Here is a 17,960-nt window from a genome sequence, read left to right as displayed (position 1 = left end):
CAAAGCTTAGGAAAGCATGGCGGCAGTCATAGCTCAAAAAGCCCACAGTCATACAAGAGTTTAGTAAGGCAATTGCAAATGGCTACTCCAGGTTGAATCTTTTTAAACCTTTCCTTTAGTGGGGGACAGTCATTAAAGTGATTGGGTGGTGCTCTACTCCATATCATCACAAAGGGCAGGTAAATGCAGGTATTGATGTCAGGTGATGAATAGCAGGCAGATGGGTGGGTTAGTCATGATTGCTGCCATGGTGATGGGGTCTGTCTGGGTCAAAAAGGTCACGAAGGGCTGATAAACTTGGGTCTTATGGGTGGAGGCAAATACTTGAAATAGAAAAGCTAACTAGTACAAAATAAGCTGGAGAGGGGTATTGTAAAACAATTATCAATAGCTACCTGAGAAACTGGTTCTGTCTTTGGCTAGTGGATTAGAGGGTAAATTAAAGTGAACTGTTAGAAAAACATGAGATTTAGGCAATGTTAAAATGACTGCTCATGGAGTATATTGATTCCATATTATGTCCTTTCAGTTTGCAAATCTGCCTTCTACTGAAACTCATGTATGTTCCATTTGTTTTATATATGTAAGCCTACTATATAAAGTTCAACAAGTGTTTCATAAGTGAATAATTTGGATGTAAAATGATGTTATACTGAAATTTATTCGACACTCTAGTAATGTCTCTAAAATATATAATAATTATTTTAAAAGATAATTTCTCCATAGGAATTATTCCTTTGACTCTTCTGTTTGTTAAATCTGTGTAGAATTGTAAGGTTTTCTATTTTATTTACCTCCTTTCATCCACCTGAACAATGAGTGATCCTGTATGATTGAAGGGCAAATTTTATTATCCAGGAGGATGGGATTCTAAAGGAAATATACAATGGATTAGAAAATCAGAATAGTTTGGCAGCAGCACTTTCTGTACAGCTCATTGAAGCATCTTCTTGCTCTTGAATTGTTTCTAGTTTGAGTCACTCTTTGCTTAACAGTCAATGCAGTAATAAGGATTTGGGGGTGGCTTCCACTTGAGAAGACAATCCCATACTGAAATATCTAATAGGACAAAGGTGGCATTTAAAATATGGGAAAGACTGAATGTCTGTGTTGAAAATCTTTCATTTGTCTTTCAAGAAAAAGGTTTTTGTTGCTTTGTTTTTGCTTTTGTTTTAGTCTGTATTAGTCTTCAACATTAGCTGAATAGGGATTTGAAGATTAACATAAGGATGCAGTCTAGATTTGCATATAGACCCAAATGACTCTTTTTCCTCACAGGTGATCCTGGGTATTTTACTGTGAAGGATATCCAGATTGTCTTGCTTAAAACTTACTCAACCCTCTTTCTAGTTTGCCTTTCTCTAATGCAGTGACTAAAACACCAAAACTGTCATTTCCCAGAGACCTTTGAAATCTACATGTTTAGATTTTAGCAAATTAATAATCAGTTTCTAAATTAGAATTAAAATGACTTTATTTGGGAAAGAGATAGATGATGAATAACTCTATCCCTTATGCTGGTCAGCTAAGAAAGGAAAAGCAATGTTCTGGAGCTAGATGCTGAAGCAGCAGCCTCGTGTGCACTCTAGCAATTGTTTCACCTCACCAGGAGTGGCGGCTTCTTTGGCATGATGGCAGATGCTGAGACACTGGGAGTCATTCCTGAAAATCCAGGTTAGCGTCTCTCTTTTCAGCTCTCCATCAATTTAGTAAATACTTTTATAATCTATATTAAATCCCTTTAAGATCAAACTATCTAGACTGCATTTCATTTTCTGCAAATCAACTGTGATTTGTGATTTGCATTTTCTTTTCTTTTCTTTTTTTAGAAACTGATGCTTATTTTCCATCAGTCTTGTTTCCATGTTGCTTATGAGCCTGAGGAAGAACAGCTGAAGACCGCTAATGGTTGTGTCTATCCATTCAGTTGCCTGAGCAGTGGGAACTGCAGACCAGTCTTCTGTGGCAGGCTAACCGCCAGTCTTGAGTAGGGAACTGCTGAGTTGGCACAGGGTGCACCTGCATGCCTTCAGGTCAGTCTGCAACCTCAGGCTGAGTAGCAGAGAGCTCAGGTGCTGGAGAAGTCCATTCACCCTGAAATTCCTCCTTGGTTACAGCTGTTTTAGCAGCTCTTCCTTTTCAATCTCTTTGGGATCTCTGTAGAAACAGAGTCAGTCATAAGCTTCCACGGGTGTTCACGGGAATACGCAGAACTTCCCAAGCCAACAACCACCACATCAGACCCACTGAGTGAGCTCCCTTGTTTGTTACACGGGACGGCAATGTACACACAGTGCAGAGGAGAGATTGTGTCACACAGAGCAATAGTAGGGCAGGATAACATAAGATGCCTCTGTGAGAGGCTGTTGGTCAGCCCTGGGACCAGTAACCACCAGCATCAGGGCTCCTGGAAGGCTACCTGGATCTGGTGGGTGAAGGTTCCAGGATTGAAGTGGCCAGCAATAGGAGTGGCTCCAGTGGCAGCAGCAAACTTCAGCACAGCTTGCTGGCCAGCATCCCTGGAGGAGCTGACACTGACATCCGCAGCGTTTTCAATTGCAACAATGACACGGGCTGCAAGCGGAAGCTTCTCCCAGGTCGTCTTCAGATTTATGATGTAAATGTCATCACTCTTGCTTTTATAGATGCATTGTTCCATTTGAAAAGCAAGGTTGGTGCCACCTAAGGGAGTTCCTGCTGCAAAAAATTTGAGGACAACCTGCTCCTTCATTTGCATGATATCAAGGGCTCCAGACACTATGAAGGTTTCCCTTTAAATTACCATAGGAATTCAAAATAATGCTGCATAGACTCCTCTCTGGTTAGCACAGAAAGGTGATTTGTTCTTTCATTATCATAAGAACAGACATAATTGTATGGGATGTGAGTCATATTGTGATAATATAAAAGATATGCCCTATCTTTGTCTATCCATCTACACATCTTTCTTGGGAATCTGGCTCTTAAAGCTAGGAGTTAAGAGAGAAATCCTAGGCCAGGTACACATTAGGTCAAAAAAAAATCCTGTGATTCATTATTCTGCAGCTTGTCCACATAAAGTATTTAGGCAAAATGAAAGAGTCCAGAGCATGGCATCTGTTTCCTGCTTTTGTGGCTCATACATATGAAGTACATCATTCTTAGTTAAAGTATCTTTTTCTCTCTCTCTTTTTTAAATGGAGTGTGAGCTCCATTAATAAATTCAAAAAAGACAATACCTTTCCTACTATATTGACAGATCTAAAATACGTTGGAAAATTTAAACCTGGGATACTTAGTCTATTAGTTAAAATAATATTTTATCTATTACATCATTTGCTAATAGCACATTTGCTACAGAAATATTTGTGAGAATAGCATCATAAGCTAATATCATAGACATAAAATTCTAGTGATATTTTGAGAATTGTAAGCTAATATTATGAGCAATGCATTATTCTATTTTTTTTAACATTTAGTTCCGCAAAAATTTTGTAAGAAATAATCTATCTTGCTTTTTTCACCTATTTAGATATTCCAAAAAGTTGAGGCAATATGATACAACTGTCCAAATAAGGAAAAGGAAAATTTGGTCATTAAATATGAAACCTATTTATTTATTTAAAGAAAAGCAAACCTTATAACAATATCTGTTTCTGAACTCATTGTTACTGATTGGGTGTTTAAAACATTTGTTTTATAATGGTAATATATTTTGTACCTTTACCTCAGCTGTCTGTATAGCTCATTCTGTGGAGGAAGCATAATAATGATACCATTTAGGCTTAAATTGCCATAGAGCACATATTTATCAATGTGTTTTGCACAAACTGCATTAACAGTAATCATGACTTTACATGATGTTTGACATTAATATCAATATCCAACAAAAAAATCACCCAGTTTTATTTGAACTGTAAGGCTTTGCACATGCTCATTTTCTGTTACCAAATTTTTCCCTAAATCCTTTGGGAAGAAATAAGTAGTTTGACCATACACAGGGTAAATGCAGCCAGATAAAGTGTGAGAAAAAAGACTCCATAAGGGCTACCAGTTAATTTTCACACTTGGTATTTTCTCTGTTTAATAGGAACCAGTCCCCTGGGCACATTATAGGAACGTAAACTGTTATGCAATAATTTACTTTTTGATTTGCACTTCTTAAGTGACTGATCCTACTACTGTCTATAATTCTGTCAATAACACTTCCTCTTATGTTTCTACGCTTAGTTTTAAAATTTGACCTCAAGACTTTTTTTAATTGTTTGACATATTCTGTAGAATATTGCTTGTCTGTGTTTTAAAAATTGTGATGCTTAGATAATTTTCATCTTTCTCTGATTTGAAAGAGATGGCCCATGACAAATTCTCCAGCTAAATATGCAATAAATATGATTTGGTTGCTGATTTTGGCTAGATACAAAGCATGTGAAACCTTGAATGGCCATTTTCCACTAAGCAGAAAAAGATATAAACTAAAGCAGGGATTTATGCTGTTTTCATGTATTTTTCTTTCTGGGCCATTAAAAACCTAATTTAATTCTCTAGTAATAGAGATATGTTCATCAAAAGAAGATACACCAGACCCTGTTATGAAACCCACAGATGGTCACAGGTATGTTCACCATTGGTCAAAATGTTCCTGTGGCATCCGCTTCCACTCTTAGCATAGGTTAAAGGACTTGGTCAAATATGTGTAAATCTTATGTGATACGTTTCCTGCAAGCCAAAAATCTCCTTTGAGAAAAGAAAGATTAGATGTGTCAGTGCTATTTTGGTAGACTTGAGCATGGATCATACACTGACTTTAGTTTAACTGCCAATAAAAAATCTCAATAGAAACTGTCTGAACCAGGTTTGCTTATCAATATTTCTTGAGACATTTTCAAAAACACCTCATAAAGTTTTATAAGACGAGTATTTCATGGACAACCTATAAAAAGAGATGTTTAGACATAGAGAAGAACTGTCTAAAACTTTTCAGTGTTGATAGTTCAAGTGACTTAAAAATCATGTAAATGATCCAAACCTTTTGATAGATAAATGATGGTGAGACAATATAAATGATTTACTTACAGGCATGCTATTAGTTGGACTGCACCAGCATTCCAGTCCACGGCCAATAGGCTAAATTTGAGCTATTCACCATTTTTAAGTGCATTTTAACATTTTTTAATGATATGAATATTTTATGGTACTTATAAGCCATTACACAGCACATTCCACAAAGAGCAAAAAGATAATTTGTCCAGTTATGTTCAGTGATTTTACTCATTGTTCCTTTAAAGCTGATACTTTATCAGTTTGTCAAAATTTGATTTTATTACTGCTCAAAAAAATTACAGGCACATTTACATTTATAATAAAGAATCTTCCAAATTACCAATTTTATCATGTCAGAGATTGTTTCCATGCATAAAAGGCTATTCTACAATTTGTGAAACTATTTCATGTGTCATAAAATATTTTTATTGGAATAATTATAGGTGACTATCTTCCCTGAATTTGAGAATTCTGGTAATAGAGTGAAATGCAAATAATTTATAGCAATATGTCCTAGTTTATAGTTACTCATCAATAGCATCAAATAAAATATAAATTACTAAAATATTCTATCAAGTATGATGCTTAAATTTAAGTACATTTATATTTGATGTTCAATGAAAAATCACTTGAAGTAATTTATCTGTAGGGCTAAATGTGAACATAAAATTATAAAAAATTGTTTGAATAATGATAAATTCCACTGACTCTCCTGGTAAAGTCAATTATAGTACACTTACAATAAATTATTTTATGTTTTCCAAACATAAATAATAAAGGGTTTCCTACCAGATTTACCATTTCTCCTCCATGAATATGGTCAGAAAATGGATGATAAAATTAGTCAGTAGAGAAGATCACCTATTTGCTCTAGGAACTATATGTGTGTATTTATTTATTCCAATTCTACTAGCAAGTACAGTATTCTAATTCCCATTTCATAGCTGAAAAAATAGAGCTTTAAAGAGATGCCATTTCCAATGTCAAACTGCTAATTAATGTCCAAATGTATGTTAGTCTTTTTTCACTAGTCATTGATTTTCATTGGTCATATCCTTTTTTTACCTGTCATTTTTGTCTTTTAAATTAAAAATGATCTTAAAAATAGTAATGCATAATGTTACAGTAATTGAAAGTGTTTAAGATATTTAATAAAAAAGAATGATAGCAAATTGTGGCAAATAGAAAAAATATTATTTAGCAGCCATCAAAAATAAATATTTCCTGTTTTAAACTATGGAATTAACTGTGAAATTATCATGACAAGTGAGTGGGTAGAAATACAGAGAATATAAGATTTATTATGTATTTTATAACTACAGAAATTGGGTAATGAGTTTGTTAGGGTCATTAAATTAATCTCTGTTTTTCTTTATGTGTTTGCAATTATATATAATTATTTTTAAACATTAGAATATATCTGGATTACCAAGAGCACTTAATGACACAGGGATATTCTATAGTGTAATAGTTTTTAAAAGAGAAACTGTTAAAACTTATAATTGGCTTATTTCTTTTTGAATCTATATCTGGAAAGAAATATACCAAAAGATAAAAATGTGTTTATCTTTGGCAGGATAAAATAGAATATTTATTAGTTTCTATTTTTCTATTCTTTGTAGATATTACCCTGCACATACATTATTGCTTTTTTTACTTGGAAAATTAAGCATAATTAAAAGCACTAAGTATTGCCATTTTTACTTCAAAGTTCTTAAGATAATGAAAAATAAAATAAAGTGAATACTAATTTTTTTCACATAAGTTTATTAACTAATTAGGAATAAACCTCCAACTATTTTATAATTATCATACATCTTAAACAATCAGTATTTCTGGAACTTAAATGTCACTCTTCAATTAATTGTCTCAGAAGTTTGGAATGTGTATGTTTAACATATTATAGTCAAATTGTTGACTTTATCCAAATTAATTCTTTTTTTTTTCTGAGTACAACCAGAAACATTTGAAGTGACATTAAAAATAAGGTATTTTAAAAATTCATTTAGTAATTTATGTGAGTTTCAAAAATCTAAGGAAAAATGTGCATTGATGTTTAGAAAGAGAAGCAATACACAGAGCAGTCATTGATATTGTATGAACACAAGTTCCTTACATACTTGAACCTCTGTATGTAAAAATGATGCCATTTTAAAGAGAGAGAAATTTGTTCAGGTGAAACTACTGGTTAAAATAATGTAAACAATTGTTGCATGATATTAAAAAAAACCAAAACACTACTTTAAAACAATCTCTGTATTTGCATCTGGGGAGAGCTTGTAACTAATACTGTTTACTTTCAGTTAGCAAAACAGCTGAAACATAATAAGGAAAAAAAATGTCATTAGGGCTCCCCAAACTTTGATTGCTATCATTGGCCATTCTTGTGTCTCTTCTTTTTTTTTAAAATTTAATCTTCTCATTCTCTTGGGTGGCTCAAATTAAGTTTTCTGAAACTCCGTCTTTCCTTTTGTGTTGTGTCCTCTAATAACTAGCACTTATATACTCCCATGACTCAGTAACTACTCCAGATAATCTGTTTCTACATAAATTAGGTCATTCTTCAATGTAACATTAAAAAAAACAACTAGCTGCATAATTTCCACAATTTAGTACTCTATTCTTCCCATTAAGAGGTATAAAAATGATATTTTATATTTTACCCAATGACAGTAGAATTGATGCTGACTTTTTAATTTATGTTGTGGAATAATTAAGAATAAGATCTTTGTTTTCAAAGATACCAGAAATTATTGAACACATTGAAGGTATTCAAAAGCCATTTGTCAAAAGATGCATAAGTGAATTTATAAATAATAGATTAGACTTATTAATGAATGCTGGAATCTTAAAGTATTGTTCTTTTTTGAAATCGAACAACATGTTTCTTAAAATTTAGTTTAGTAAAAGATAATTATACTGTAATTAAAACTTTTGCACAAACATAAACCTTAAAAAGGTACACTCATTTCTTTAAGCATATTGTATGCTAGGTATTGATAAAGGATGGCTGAACTTTAAAAAAATATATCTGATCGACCATCTTCCAGACTCTGCACAAATTAAACTGTGAATGAGAATGATGGTTGCTGCCAAGGTCATCTAAACATGATTTATAGTTCCCTTCCTCCTTAAAAAAAAGTATTAAGAGCTTACTTAGAGAATTAATTTTATAGCCAGTTACAGCATCAAATTGCTTCTGCATTAACCCTCTATTTTTCCTTGACATCACAACTTGGTGGATATAAAGTTTAGGCTGTGGAATTTTAATGACTATTTCCAGCAATACATTTTTTTTTCTTTAAGTAATTTCAGACTGAAGAAAAGGAAACTTTTACTAATATTTGTTTTTATATAGTTCAAGATAGTAAAGTTATTTACTGAAGCATCCCTACTGCCTTGATATATATATATATATGCAAATGTTTGCCCCCTTCTAAATAAAAATGATTGGAAATAATAAATATATTTTACAATCTTATGATAATTTAAGCATACTGGCCTCAATATTTTTATTTTTAAAAGATAAAGTTTGGGCTGTCGAACTTTAAAGACTACTTCCAATATTTTTATTTGTAAAAGATAAAGTTTAGGCTGTGGAACTTTAAAGACTGCTTCCAACAAAACATTTTTTTTCTTTAAGCAATTTCAGACTGAAGAAAAGGAAATTTTTACCAGTATTTGTTTTCATATAGTTCAAGATAGTAAAGCTATTTACTGAAGCATTCCTACTGCCTTGATATTCTCTTTTGAGGCTATTCTAGCAGAAAATTAAATATTGCATTGCAAATGTATATTTGTTTATTCTCAACTAGTCAAAGTCATGCTAAGCAAAAATAACAAATGTAGAAACATCATACTGTCTGACTTCAAATTATACTACAACGCTATAACTAAAACGCATGGTATGGGTATAATAATAAACAGATCAACAGAACATAATAAAGAATCCAGAAATAAAACCACATATCTATTATAACCAACTGATCTTCAAAAAAGCCAACAAAAATTATAGTGGGGAAAGATATCCTATTCAATAAATGGTGCTGAGAAAGTTGTGTAGCCATATTCAGAAGATTGAAACTGAACTCCTATTTCTCACATATAAAAAAATTAACTAAAGAGGTATTAGAGACTTGAAACTATAAACATTCTAGAAGAAAAACATAGGAAAATATCTCCCGAACATTGGCATAGGTAAATAGTCTACAATGTGTGAATAAAAAGCAATATACAGATGAGACTTAATTAAACTAAAAAGTTTCTGCATGACAAAATAAATAATCAACAGAGTGAAAAGAAAATCTACATAATGGAAGAAAACATTGGCAAATTATTCCTCAGACAAAGAGCTAATACCCAAAATCTACAGGGATCTCAAATTATTCACCATGAGAAAACATTAAAAAGTGGTCAAAGGATATGAACAGACACTTCTAAAACATATAATCAGTCAACAAATATAGGAAAAAATGCTTAACATCACTAATCATCAGATATGCAAATTAAAACTACAATGAAATGTCATCTTACATCAATTAGAATAGCTATCATTAAAACGTCAAAGAATAGCAGGTGTTGGCATGTATTTGGAGTAAGAGGAACACTCATACACTTTAGGTGGAAATGTAAATTAGTTCAATCTCTATGGAGAAGTCATGAAACTAACCTAAGTATTCATCAACTGTGGCCTGGATAAAGAAAATGTTGTATGAAATACTAAGCAGCCATTAAAAAAAAAGATGAAACCATGTCCTTTGCAGCAAAATGAATGAAGCTGGAGAGCATCATCCTAATTGAATTAACTCAGAAACAGAAAACTAAACACCACATATTCTTATTTATATATCAGAGCTAAATGGTCACAAAGATGGAAATAGGCACTGGTGACATTAAAAGGGCTTAGCTAAGGACGGGGAACAAGGATTCAGAACTTCCTATTGAGTACAACGTTCACTATTTGGAAAATGGAGACACCTAAAGCCCAATCCCCACCAGTATGCAATATGTCCACATAACATTCACTTGTATCCTCTATATCTAAAATGAAAACAAATAAAAATAAAAACAAAACAAAACTTGGTCAATGTGATGGTACTAAGAGGTGGAACCTTTAAGAGGTGATTAGGACATGAACGCTTTCTCTTATGAAATAAGATGATGCCCTTACAAAAGAGGCTTTACACAGAGTTCAGCTCATTTGTCCTGTTTTCTCCCAAGTGAGTACAGGGCAACAAGGAAGCTTGCCAGTGTCTTGCTCTTGGACTGCTCAGCTCCAGAACTTTGATGAAATAAATTCCTATTCTTATACATTTCCCAGTCTCAGGAAATTGGTTATAGCAACACAAATGAATTTCCAATAAGTTTTACTTCCTCTGAATTGATTTCTTTTCAGTTTTATTCATTGACACCATGCACTGTGCGTTGCAACCACCCAATAGAAGGTAATGTTGAAATGAATACTACCACAGATATCAATAGCCTGAAGAGATATTATTTTACTGTTTGGCATAAGCTTGTCATTTTAAAATTAAATTTGCATTTTTAAAACTCCTCAGACTAATTGATTTAAAAAAGGGAAAAGTTAATAATATACTCATTTTCTTTGTTGAAAGCAAATGAAGTCAGATCTCTTAGAAATATAACTGACAATAAGCAAAATTATTTGCATAATTAAGTCCAGTTATGTTAAAAATGTATAATGTATCAATAATTTTATTGACTGCCCAAATTTCAATGAATAAATGTTATCTTTGAAAATTATATCAGTTTATAAAATTGGAGTAAATAGCAATCAGTAATTTGAGGAAGAACTAAAAATGTAGATATAGGAAAAAAATATTTTCATGTGCTGAAAATTTGAATGTATTGCCTTTGGTTAAAAAAAAAAAAAAATGCTGAGCACAGAGAGGTTTTAACTCTGCCCTAGAATTTGACCTAAAATATTTCTTATTTGGCTCTTATAGATCAGAATCCCAAGCTTAAAAGGAAACTAATCTGTAATTCAATTTTCAACAAACTTATATTTAGCTCTGATAGCAAATAGCTGAACAAACGCAATTCCCTGAAATATAAAAATTAAACTCGAGGAGACAGATAGTAGGGATTTCATTTTCTATATGTTATAATAACACTAGTGAAAGCAATGTTTGACAGATGTTACATGATGAAATTATAGTACCTTTGAATGAAATACTTAACAAAAGTTTATTTTATTCTGGCAGCCTGAGTTAGGAGGGCTACATTAAGTCACTGCTTCTTATTAGCTGTTGATGCTCATAAAAGTAACAAAAATGCTTCAGTTTTGCATTTTTAGGAGAGTTTTATAAACTAGATTTTATAGTTAACTTGAGTTTCATCTTTCAATAAAGTCTTGGGGACTGAGAATGTATATAACTTTTATGTTGAAGAATTTCATTGAAAAAAAGCTCATTTCCCCCCAAACAACAAAAGGAGATAAACTTGTATTGAACAACTGTCATGTGTTAGACATTTTGCTGTTTTCATTGTAGAAAGGTAGAATATTTTTATGGTTATAGGCTGTAGCAGTGCTGCCCCACCAAAACTTTCGCTATGCAACTCATGAAATGTGGGTAGATGGTCTAAGAGATTAAATATTTAATTTTATTTTATGTCCATTATTTCAAATGTGTCTAGCCACATATGCAGTGTTATGTGGTGCTACGTATTGAAGATCACAGCTTTACGTATAGCACTCCCTGGCAAATAATTTTAATTTGATAATCATTATAATAGTATAAGATACCTATGATGCAAATAACAATTATCTTATATTTTAAATTAAATTATAAAAACAAGGCCAGGCGCATTGGGCCACACCTTTAATCCCATCAATTTGAGAGGCTGAGGCAGGACGATTGCTTGAACCCAGGAGTGTGAGACCAGCCTGGGCAACAGAGTGAGATCTTGTCTCTACAAAAAATCAAACAACTGGGTGTGTAGTCCCAGCTACTCAGGAGGCTGATGTCAGAAGATTGCTTGAGACCAGGAGGTCAAGGCTGCAGTGAGCCATGATCGTGCCACTGCACTGCACTTCAGCCTGAGAAACAGAGTGAGACCTTGACTCAAAAAATAAATAAAAGCAAACACAAAAATGAAATTGGAAAAAAAAAAAATTCTGCAACAGAAAAAACAGTAATATCTATGTTTGAGTCATTCTGCATAGTTTTTAGGTAACATTTTTAAATACTTGTGTTAAAAATGAAGTTCATCTGGTGCTATATTTGCGATATCTATTAAATGTTTATTTGAGAACACTAAATTAATGAAAAGTGCAAGCATTATTTGTATGTAACATTTTTGGAGTGAATTATACATTTTTTTTCCTAAAATCTTGGCATTACTCAGTCTTCTGTTTTCTGCCCTTTTCTCTCTTTACTCCATGATGTGCTGTTATAATAGAAGATCTGCAATTGGTGATTGGTTAAGAACAGAAACTTATTTCCTCACAGTTTTGGAAGCTGGAAAGTCCAAGGTCAGGGTGCCCGTGTCTTGTGAAGATCTTCTTACTGTGTTCTCACATGGTGGATGGTGGAAAGGCAAACACAGAACAACTCCTTCTGTCAAACTCCATTATGAGGAAACCTAACCCCATTTGCAAAAGAGGAACACTCAGCCGGGCTCAGTGGCTCAGCCTGTAATCCCGCGTCTTTGGGAGGCCGAGGTGAGTGAATTGCTTGAGCCCGCGGGTTTGAGACCCGCATGGGCAACTTGGTGAGACTTCATCTCTACAATAAATCCAAAATCAGCCGGGTGTGGTAGCGTGTGCCTGTAATTCTGGCTACTCGGAAGGCTGAGGCGAAAGGATGGCTGGAGCCCAGCAGGTCGAGGCTGCGGTGGCCGGAGTGGCCACTGCACTCCAGTCTGGGCGACAGAATAAGGGTGCAACTCAAAAAAAAAAGAGGAAAACTCATTGCCTAATTACTTCTTTTTATAATTTTAAAAACGTGGGGTACAATTCAGGTTAGGTATACAAGTGTTCATTATGCAGGTATCCTTGTTGATGAAGTGTACCCCCTTCTCCAGTACTTTCCCACTACTGCCAATCCCACCCTCCTTTCCTGGCAGTTTTCCACTACTACCAATCCCGCCCCACTACACTGACAGTTTCCCACTACTACCAGTCCCACCTCCCCACCTCCCCTGGCAGTTCCCACTATTGCCAAACCCTTTCTTATAGTATTATGATATTGTTCAAGGTCTGCATATGAGTGAGACCATGTGGTACTCAGTTCTTTGTTTCTGTAATAGATGACTCAGTATTATAGACTCTAAGCCCATCCAAGTTGCAGTGAAGTTCATAATTTTGTCCTTTTTTTATGGTTGCATAATATTATAATTAACTTCTTTTTTTGGTTTTTTTTTTTTTGGAGTCTTACTCTGTCGCCCAGACTGGAGTGCCGTGGCCGCTCCCGGCCACCACAGCTCGACCTGCTGGGCTCCGCCGATCCTTCCGCCTCAGCCTTCCAAGTAGCCGAAATTACAGGCATGCGCTACCACGCCCGGCTGATTTTTTGATTTATTGTAGAGATGAGGTCTCGCTGCCCAGGCGGGACTCGAACCAGCGGGCTGAGGCAATCCACTCACCTCAGCCTCCCAAGGCGCAGGATTACAGGCTGAGCCACCGAGCCCGGCTTGAATACAATTATTTGTAGATGCTATAATATTATTGTTAATGACCTGTTGTAGATTACAAGATTTATTTTTAAAAAATACATTTATAGGCATAATTATGAATTCCATTTTAAAATGGTAACAACTTCTTTATATTTAACTTTAAAACTTTTAAATTACCAATTAAATACAGGTGTGTTTTTTTTTTTTTGCATTGGAGTCTCACTCTGTCGCCCAGACTGGAGTGCAGTGGCCGCTCCCAGCCACCGCAGCCTCGACCAGCGATCCTTCTGCCTCAGCCTTCTGAGTAGCCGGAATTACAGGCGCGCACTACCATGCCTAGCTGATTTTTTGATTTATTATAGAGAAGAGGTCTCGCTGCCCAGGCGGGTCTCGAACCCGCGGGCTCAGGCAATCCACGCACCTCAGCCTCCCAAAGGCGCGGAACTACAGGCTGAGCCACCAAGCCTGGCTTCTAGTTACTTCTTAAAGGCCAACCTCTTTTTTTTTTTTCTTTGAGCTGGGTGTCTTACTCTGTTGGCCAAGTTGGAGTACAGTAGCATAGTCATGGCTAACGGCAGCCTCCTCAACCTCCTGGCTCAGATGATCCTACTGCCTCAGCCTCCTTAGTAGCTGGGACTACAGGCACATACCACAACAATGAGCTAAGTTTTAAATTATTCTAGAGATGAGATCTTGCTGTGTTGACCAGGCTGGTCTCAAACTCCTGAGCTTAAGCAATATGCCTGCCTCAGTTTCCCAAAGTACTGGAATTACAAGGTGAGGCCTCATGCTCTACCAAGGCCTTCCTCTCAATACTATTATATTAGCAGCACTTGAATTTTGGAGAGAGGACCTTAAAACTGTAGCAAACCTGTGCCTTCAAACCTGTGTCCTGTGATTAATGTTATGCATAATGCCTCCAAATAGTAGTGATAGTCTATTGAAGATCCCAAATTCTATTTCTCTTGGAAAAACATTTCTAAGTTCCAAAGACAAAGATAAGTGCACAGTAAATGTATTTGACATCAACAACTGTGTCTTCTATTAGCACTTATTTTATTCTTGACTAACTAGCACAGGGTTAAATATAAAAGGATTGTACTAGAAACAATATCAATGAGAAAAAATGTGGAGGAAACCAAATAAGGCTAGAAAAGCAGTCAAAGTTTGATGCTAGTTTTACACAGAGTGAAGGAGAGATTAGAGGTAGGTTAGGGGCAAGCCACCTAGACCACCAAGCACACTGAGAAAACGTAGGGAAGATCAAAGCAGAATCTTGGAGTCAGCCATCAGAGGAGGCCTGAGACTTTCAGAAATGAGCTGTCATGTTATCCCTGTCATGAGCATCCTTTGAGTGCTGTGACCTCATAGCCTCAGGGTAAAGGCAGCCATTTGATTTCTGAGAGCAGTGAGTCATGTCCTTGATCACTTATACTCCCTGAAGTTGAAGGCTTCAAGGAAGGTATTTTTATGCCCAGCACACACCTAATTCACATTCATCCACTTATTCTAGCTAGTCATTTCTTTTAGTACATTTAGCTAAAACACATAATCAAGAGCCAAAGTCTATTTATTCTGTCTTCTCATATCTCTCTCTTCTCCTGGGGTCAACAAACTTTTCGTTTAAAGGCTAACATATTTTTTAACTTCAAAAGAATCTTTGTTGATGCTGTTTTAATACAAAAGCAGCCATCGACATTGCATAAACAAAGTGATATTAGTTATGTCCTAATAAAACTTTATTTATAAAAATAGGTGGTTCACAAGATTTGACCCATGGCATGGGAGTAGTCTGTCAACCCTTGCTCTGGATCCTGGTCAAATTTTACTACACAATGCAATAATAACAATTATAATGGTATCACTAACTCCAGATTTGCCTGATTCAACCCTTTATTTAACATAACAAACACATTTTATCAGTTAGATCATTTAAATATGTAACTAACTTCCTCCAAACATATTAACTGTTTTAATACTGAGTTTATTTAGAGATAGTATATAAATGTGGTTTGGCTACTGCAGTAGGAACTTAAAAATGAGATTTAAAAAATTGGCCTCACTTCTAACTATTAAATGTAAGCATTCTGTGAAATGTTGTGTGACTTCACAGAGGACTTGGGAAAGAAATTCAAAACACAATTGTTTCCACGTCCTTCAAATGAAATTATGAAAATACTCTATAAGATATTTAGTTTATTTAGATTTAGTTATACTGTAAGTTTTTCAGAGATACATATTGTATTTATTTATGCCTACACCAAATGAAATTTGTTTAACGATTTAACTTACATTTAACTGGGTGTGACCCATTAAACTAAGGCCTGAGGCAATTGAAATACAGAAATAAAAATAGGTCAATTCCAGAGGTCAATGCATAAAAGAAAGTTAAAGAATAAGGCTGAGGATAAAAAAATTAGATCTGAGTGTAAAACTAGGATTCCCATCTTTAAAGTTGTGTCAAAATAAATAAATAAATAAATAAATAAAGTATGCAAAATACAGCATAACATCATAATGGTCATGCATGTTCATCTTTGTTCTGTTCAATAAGCAAATCAAAAACATGCTTTTGTTTTTATAAACTAGAAGGTTTTTTGAGTTACTGAAATTAAAATAAAATTGAAATCTGGCCAGACGTGGTGACTCATGTCTATAATCCTAGCACTTTGGGAGGTCAAAATGTGAGAATTGCTTGAGCCCAGGATTTTAAGACCAGCCAGGACTACATAGTGAGACCTCGTCTCTACAAAAGTTCAAAAGTAATCCGGGCTCGGTGGCTCAGCCTGTAATCCCGCGCCTTTGGGAGGCTGAGGTGAGTGGATTGCCTGAGCCTGCGGGTTTGAGACCTGCCTGGGCAGCGAGACCTCATCTCTACAATAAATCAAAAAAAAAATCAGCCAGGCGTGGTAGCACGCGCCTGTAATTCTGGCTACTCGGAAGGCTGAGGCAGAAGGATTGCCAGAGCCCAGCAGGTCGAGGCTGCGGTGGCCGGGAGCGGCCACTGCACTCCAGTCTGGGCGACGGAGTGAAACTCCAACTCAAAAAAAAAAAAAAAAGTTAACAGGGCATGGTGGTTGAGGCTGTGACTATAGTGATCTGTGATCATGCCACTGCACTCCTACTTGGGTGACAGAGTGAGACTTGAACTCAAAAAAAAAAAAGAATATTTGTAATGCACACAAATGCTAAAGGTGTATCTAAATATAGGAGGAATAGCAGAAATTTCCTTGCCCATGTCTTACTCTGGGCCACTGACCCTATTCCTTTCTAGCCAAGAGTGAGATATTTATTCTATAGGAAGTTGAAACAAAAAGATTATGAGCACCATTCTCAGCTGATGGCAGCATTAATCACCTTATTAAAAGTCAGTCAACTGAACATGGAGACCATTATCACCCTACTTCCCCTAAACTCCCAGCATAGGATTTCACTTTACAGATTGGAAATGGAAATATTATTTCCTGGGGAATTTGACCACCCCAAATAATCTTACAGATCAAAATAGTCACAGATCTCTAAAGAAAGTATCAATGTGTTCACCCAATACTCGTATAAAAATATACACAGTCTTTGTTCATTCTGGTTGCTATTAAAAAATGCCATAGACTGGCAGAAATTTATTTCTTACAATTCCAGAGGCTGGGAAGTCTGTGACAAAGGTACCAGCAAATTTGGTATCTGGTGAGAATCCACTTTCTGGTACATAGATGGCATTATTTTGAGGTATTCTCACCTGGTGAAAGGAGACAGTTATCATTCTGGGGGCTCTTTTATATGAACATTAATTCTATTCATAAAGACTTTGCTCTCATCACTGCTCTAATCACCCTAATCACTGACCAAAGGCCCAGCCTCCTAATACCATTATCTTGGATTTCATCATATAAGTTTGGGGAGAATACAAACATTCAGACCATAGCACCCATCAGTCAGAAGCTGTCGGTGACCAGCACTGACCAAGGGTGGGTTAGGACCCGCACCAGAGAATCTGGACGGCGAGAAGAGACCACTCGGAGGCAGTTCTTCTGGGAACAGTCTGATCAGGACTGAAGCCAAATTTTATTCGTACTCCTTCCAACTTATATACCATTTTCTATACCCTCCAGCAGTGTGATAATCACTCACTGGGGGCGTACAAGTTCCGTGCTTTACAAACTATGCATCACAAGACCACCACGAGATCTGCAATTTCCAAGCAAACAATTCGAATTCCATGATGACTGCCGTGCTTACATTAAGGTCACAGGTGCACAATTTCAATACAAATCGTTCAAAGTGTTTTCCATAATGTTCAATGA

The 17,960-nt window shown here is 35.4% G+C and overlaps 1 pseudogene; it reads right to left on the bottom strand.

The window, feature by feature from the left end:
* Positions 1 to 988: 988 nt before the first annotated feature.
* Positions 989 to 17,752, bottom strand: LOC103265098 (annotated as a pseudogene).
* Between the last annotated feature and the right edge of the window lie 208 nt (positions 17,753 to 17,960).

This window comes from Carlito syrichta, unplaced genomic scaffold, assembly GCF_000164805.1.
Source record: "Carlito syrichta isolate Samal-C Ts95f unplaced genomic scaffold, Tarsius_syrichta-2.0.1 Scaffold305833, whole genome shotgun sequence".
NCBI lineage: Eukaryota > Metazoa > Chordata > Mammalia > Primates > Tarsiidae > Carlito > Carlito syrichta.
Note: the sequence above shows the minus strand (reverse complement) of the source record. Positions and strands in the feature narration are given on the sequence as shown.